General features: G+C 40.8%; 1 long non-coding RNA gene across 1 annotated transcript in view; it reads left to right on the forward strand.

Annotated features, from left to right (window-relative positions):
* LOC122807978 overlaps positions 1–442 on the forward strand; it is a 9,452-nt gene extending 9,010 nt beyond the window's left edge. The window contains exon 3 of the long non-coding RNA XR_006365746.1: positions 305–442. This is a non-coding gene — a long non-coding RNA (uncharacterized LOC122807978). The remainder of the gene's footprint in view (positions 1–304) is intronic.
* Positions 443–6,211: the final 5,769 nt, after the last annotated feature.

Here is a 6,211-nt window from a genome sequence, read left to right on the forward strand (position 1 = left end):
ATTTTCAGCACAAGCTTCAACAGATTCTAGTGAAGCGAATGTTTCCTAACCATGTGCTGAGAAGCTTCCCAAAGCTGAATAAGAGCTAAAATAGAGTTTCTAATGCCATCTACAGCTCAATTGAATAACTGCACCTAAATAACATATATAATATGTTTGCTATATTTAAACATTTATGATTGTTCATAAACAAAGCACTTTTGACACATTTAAACCCCTACATTTTATACACTTGTCTTCATAATTCTATTATAGTTATGTAAATTTTCTATTAATTGGTATAAACAAGCATATAGCAATATAGCAACACCTGCAACACATGGACCTCACAGTCAGAGTGTCAAACAGTCACAGCCCTTAAGGCCAAACACAATGCCAGACACACTAGTCATTGGTGACTCCATAGTCAGACACACTGACGTCCCGCTCACCAGACTGAGTAAGGAGAAGGTCACAGTAAGCTGCCTGTCGGGCGCTAGAATCCGCCACATAACGCAAGCACTCAGGTCTCTCTACAGCAGGTACACGGCTCAGTCATTGTCCACGCTGGTGTAAACGACCTGAGACGCACTCTCCTTGACTACATGAAAAGAGACATTGAGGAGCTCTCTGATTATGTAGCCCAGGCAGGTATGACCCTGACCTTGAGCAGTATCCTACCTTCACCAAGAATGATGCCACAATACAAAGATAAGATGATCAGTTTTAACAATTGGCTTAAACTCTGGTGTCATTCAAAGGGGATCCAATGTTCAACTGCCTGATGACATGCTGGACAAGCCACGCTGCGCCTACTTAAGGACGGCTTGCACCTGTCACCCTGATTCCTGGATATTGGCAAAGGCTCTTGCCACCCCCATAGTGCCTTTTTAGGCAAGGCTCAAATTCTAAACCTTCCACCCTAGAACACAAAAAGGAAAAACTAAGTGGTAATGCTGCTCAATGCCAGAAGTCTCAATCTCAAAATGCACTCACTCGAGGCCCTTCTCAGTATGGAGAACATCGATGTCTGTGCTGTGACAGAAACCTGGTTCAAGGCTCCTGAGAGCACCCCAGCACTATCAGGTTTTACCTCATATCATGCCCGCCCCAAAATCCGGACAATACCAAGAAAGGAGGGGTATCCATATTCATCAAGGATACTTACACCTCAAGATTGGTGGCAACGCACGATGCATCGGAGACCATCCAGGTGCAGATAACCATAGGCAAGACTGCTCTACAAATTGTAGCATGTTACAGGCCACCCTCACAAACTCAGGAATCTCACTTGGCCTTCCTGAAAACACTGGAGGAATAAATGTATCCCCTAATACCATCATACTAGGTGACTTCAATTACCCAAATATAGACTGGGAATGCTACTCAAGCCCAAACACCCTGGCCAAAAGTTCCTGGAATTCATAAACTCAAATGCCATGGAACAACTAGTCACTATCCCCACAAGAGGAGAAAACATACTTGATCTCATCATCACGAACATGGGAGCAAAATGTTCAACACCAGAAGTATACTCCTCACTGGTGAGATCAGATCACAAACAAATCTCGCTGGAGGTCCTCATCCCACCCCTCCTGAAACAAAAAGACCACAGTAAAGAACTTCGAAAGCAGACTTTGCACTTCTAAGACTAGTGTGGTCTCCTTTAAGGCCCCTGAGTCATGGAAAACAGTACTCTAGCCGCTGAATCACTTACAAATGCCTTCTACCAGCACCTGCAGGACTGCATGGATAAGGCAATCCCAAGCAAAACAAAGACTCTTTGTACCAAAGGCAAGCCCAGTCTGGTGGACCCCAGCCATAAACAAACTCTACAACAAAAGGAGGAAGCTACTACATGATAGAGCAAAATCCTTGAAAGGTAAGACTTTGATCACTATAAGTAAAAGCTGAGAGCCCTCATAAAATCATCCAAAGCAAATTTTGAGAGAAGAATAGCTAAAGACTCTAAAGACAATCATAAGGCCTTCTTTAGCTATGTTAGAAACCTGGGAGGAAACTCCCAGATATGCTCAGAATTAGTTCAAAATGATGAGAAGATTACTGATCCTACAGACATTGCCAACATACTGGCTGACAGGTTCAGTGCAAACTTCTCCCCCCCCCCCCCCCCCCAAAAAGAGATATCTATACCAACACATTGCAGACCCCAAACATCTCTAATGCCCAAGTGAGAACGGCGCTCTCAAAGGCAAAAAACACAGCATCCATGGGACCTGATGGTGTCCCCGGCTGTGTGCTACATGCACTCAACGAGGAATTAAATCCTCAGTTAGGACAGCTGTTTAATCGTAGCCTCACCTCGGGATACGTACCCAGGGAGTGGCGCACAGCGACTGTAGTCCCACTTCACAAAGGCGGTGCCTCCACCGACCCTGGAAATTACCGACCCATTAGCTTGACAAGCCTTATCTGCAAAGCCATGGAGAGGATCATAATGGATCTCATAAATAAAGACATAGGGAATTTGCAGACTCTGGATCCAACCCAGTTTGGCTTTGTCAAGGGCAGGTCATGCCTTTTAAACTTGGTTGACTTTTTCAAACAGTCACCAAGGCCATTGATGAGGAAAGGCAGTCCATACAGCCTACCTCGATCTGGCGAGGCCTTCGACACAATACCCCACTTTCGGGTATCATTGAAAACTCATCAGCCTAAATGTTAACCCATACATCACAAGATGGGTTGCAAACTGGCTGAGTGACAGAACCCACAGGGTCAGAGTTGCGGTGCCATGTCTGACTCTAAGCCTGTCTCAAGTGGTGTCCCACAGGGCTCAGTCCTGGGCCCACTCTTGTTTGGCATCTACTTTTCCAGTACAAGCAAACACGGAGGGTTATGGCTGACAAAGTTTGCAGATGACTGCAAACTGGGTGCCGTAGTCGAAAACACATCTGACACAGATATCCTTCAGAAGGGTCTCACAGATACGGATAACTGGTGCCAGAGCCACGGCCTAAAGTTAAATGCCAAAAATGCATAGTCATACCCTTGGGAAAAACAAGGTTACCCCTAGCTACCATATAGGTGGAAATCCACTGAGCACAGAAGAGGTTATTAGGGACCTGGGGACCCAGGTTGACAGCAGTCTGTCATTCGACACCCATGTTGCAAAAATAGTTAGGAAGACCTTCTACATTGCCCACCTTATCATGAAGGGATTCACATCTAGATCAAGAGAGGTCATAGTCTCCTATATTCATCACTCATCCACCAATGATTGAGTACAATGCCCCATTCGAATGTATCTGACCCGACACTTGCAGCAGCTGGAGAGGCCACAAAGTTCCTCACCAAGAGGATTATGGGTCTCAAAAATCTGACCTATGCTGCCAGACTGAAAGAACTCCAACTCTATTCAGTCGCCACAGCTTGCTCAGGGTGACCTGTGCCTGACATACAAGGCATTATCAAACCCTGACTTGATGTACATGCTTCACCTCAAAAATCTAGATCCATCAGAGCCACAAGAGCGGAGACCTAAACCTTGACACGGCCATTAATAGAACGTGCCGGAGGGATAGATTCATTACCCAAAGACTCCCTATGCTGTGGAACAAAATCCCGGTATATGTGAGGCAAAGCACCTCGCTGGCTTTGTTTAAGAGAAATCTTGACCAATGGATGGGAGATCGCAAGTATACCCCAGGGATTACCTCAGTGTCACTGCTCGACAGAGGCACAGCAAAATAATGGGCATAGTTCCCCAAACCTAAGGGGTGGCGTAAGCCACAAAACTATGGGCTATGCTTGTAAATGCCCTCGGGCAGATAGCCTAGTATGAACCTATGAACCTATGAACCTAATATCATTAAAATGGGGGGTTAGTGTGGATTAATGTGTTAGATGTAGTGTAAGGGTTTGCTGGGTTTGATAGATGGAGTTTGTCGGCTTTGCACTGTTTTGTGTTGACTTTCTCCCTCTTGTTACCTTTTTGTTCTACCTGGTTTCATGTTTCCTGGTCCTACCACAAGGTGGTCAACAGCTTTCAAAGGAAAAAAAAAATAAGAAAATAGCTGCAAAGGTTTTCCCTCCTTAATCTCATTCATCTGAACTGCTGAACAGTTCTGGTGCCTGTTTGTGATGCGACTACCTCATCGAAAAGCGGGGGGGGGGGTGTCATTTCCATGGAGATGTTTACAGACTAAACTCTGTGCTGAGAACCTTCGCAGACCTGGATAATAGCTTGAATAGGTGGTCTCTAATGCCATCTACAGGTCAAATGAAAGAACTGCAGCTAAGTAACCTGTATAATATAACTGTTATATTGAAAGCATTTATGAATGTTTATAAACAGAGCACTTTTGATACATTTATACCTGTATGTTTCTATACTTGTATTTATAATTCCATTTTATTAAAGTTAAGCCTCTTTTGATTGGTACAACAAACATATAGCATATATAACAACATCATTAAAGTATTTATAAAATATATATATATATATATATATATATATATATATATATATATATAGGTTCATAGGTTCATAGGTTCATACTAGGCTATCTGCCCAAGGGCATTTATAAGCCTAGCCCATAGTTATGTGGCTTTCGCCACCCCTTTAGTTTGAATAAAAACTATGCCTATCATTTTTCTGTGCCTCTGTCAAGCAGTGACACTGAAGTAATCCTTGATATATATATAAATCTTTACATGAGACCAAAGCAGAAGTTAATATTCTTTTATAAGATATAAAAATCAGAAATAAGAATAATTCTAGTACAGATAGAAAATAAACAAATAATGATTGAAACGTAATATATTCTATATAAATATAGCTTGCTGCATACAGTATAGTCTCAGATACAGATGTTTACCATATAAACTAGTATTTTGATATATTCTGACAAATCTAAAAGTTCTTCCAGATTACTAAAGGTCTTAAAGGAAAGAAAGGGAATACATTCCTTCTTAGAAAATACTGAGCATTTTTATTGGAATCTCATACTACAATGGGAAACTAAAATGTAATACTTTCTGTGCTCTTGTTTTTAGATACATGGAAATGGGGAAACAGTGTTATTAGATATTGGCACAATACATAAAGAGACAGGGGATTAGTCTACTTATTGATCATTATAGTAGTTCATTACATATAATTTAGTTATGACTTTTGTATTATTTATGTAATACATGATTGGTATTTATGATATGTTGAATTCATTTGAAAAAGTTAAAATGAAACAGTTACATTTGATTTACTTTAATTTGTTTCTTGAATTGGTACATACAATTCTAATGGGTGTTTGTTAAATTATGCAACAACATATATATTTAGACAGGAAGGAGATGAGTGCTGTTACTAGCTTGATGGTCAATTTGGGTGACAGATGTCACTCAAATTAGGAGTTTTTAACTCCGGGTGGGTTTGAAAGAGTCTATATTATTAGTAAATGTTATAAGTTTCTGTTAATAGTTATCATGATGTTCACCAAGTCTTACAAAATTGAATTTGATATAAACATATTTCATTGGATAAAAGTTTTATATGTTTCATGTGTAAATTATAATTGTATTTCTAATAGTCAATTTCTATTGACTTATAAAATATGGGAAAAAAGGAGTTATTCAACAACAGATATTCAGAACATTAATGTTTCATGACATCATTAAAGTGTATATCATTAAACATCAACGGATTAAATAATCCTAATTAGAGAAGATCTTTGAACAAATATCTTAGATTGCATAATTTTCAATTAATATTTCTCCAAGAAACTCATCTACTGACCGAACCACAAAAGGAGGGGGAGTATCCATATTCATAAAGGATACCCACACCTCCAGGTTAGTGGCAACGCACAAAGCATCGGAGACCATCCAGGTGCAATTAACCATAGGTAAAACTGCCCTACAGTTTATAACATGCTACAGACCACCTTATCAAACCCAGGAAACCCACACAGCCTTCCTGAAGACACTGGAGAGTATGAATATCTCTCCAAACACCATCATATTGGGTGACTTCAACTACCCAAACATAGACTGGGAACATTACTAAAGCCCCAACACCCTAGCCCAAAGGTTCCTTGAGTTCATAAACTCAAATGCTATGGAACAACTAGTCACCATTCCCTCAAGAGGAGAAAATATACTAGACCTGATCATCACAAACATGGGGACAAAATGCTCCACACCGGAAGTATATCCCTCATTGGTGAGATCAGACCATAAATTAATCTCACTGGAGATCCACATCCCGCCCCAC

This window comes from Protopterus annectens, chromosome 8.part0 (genome assembly GCF_019279795.1).
Source record: "Protopterus annectens isolate FY-2018-M chromosome 8.part0, PAN1.0, whole genome shotgun sequence".
Lineage (NCBI taxonomy): Eukaryota > Metazoa > Chordata > Ceratodontiformes > Protopteridae > Protopterus > Protopterus annectens.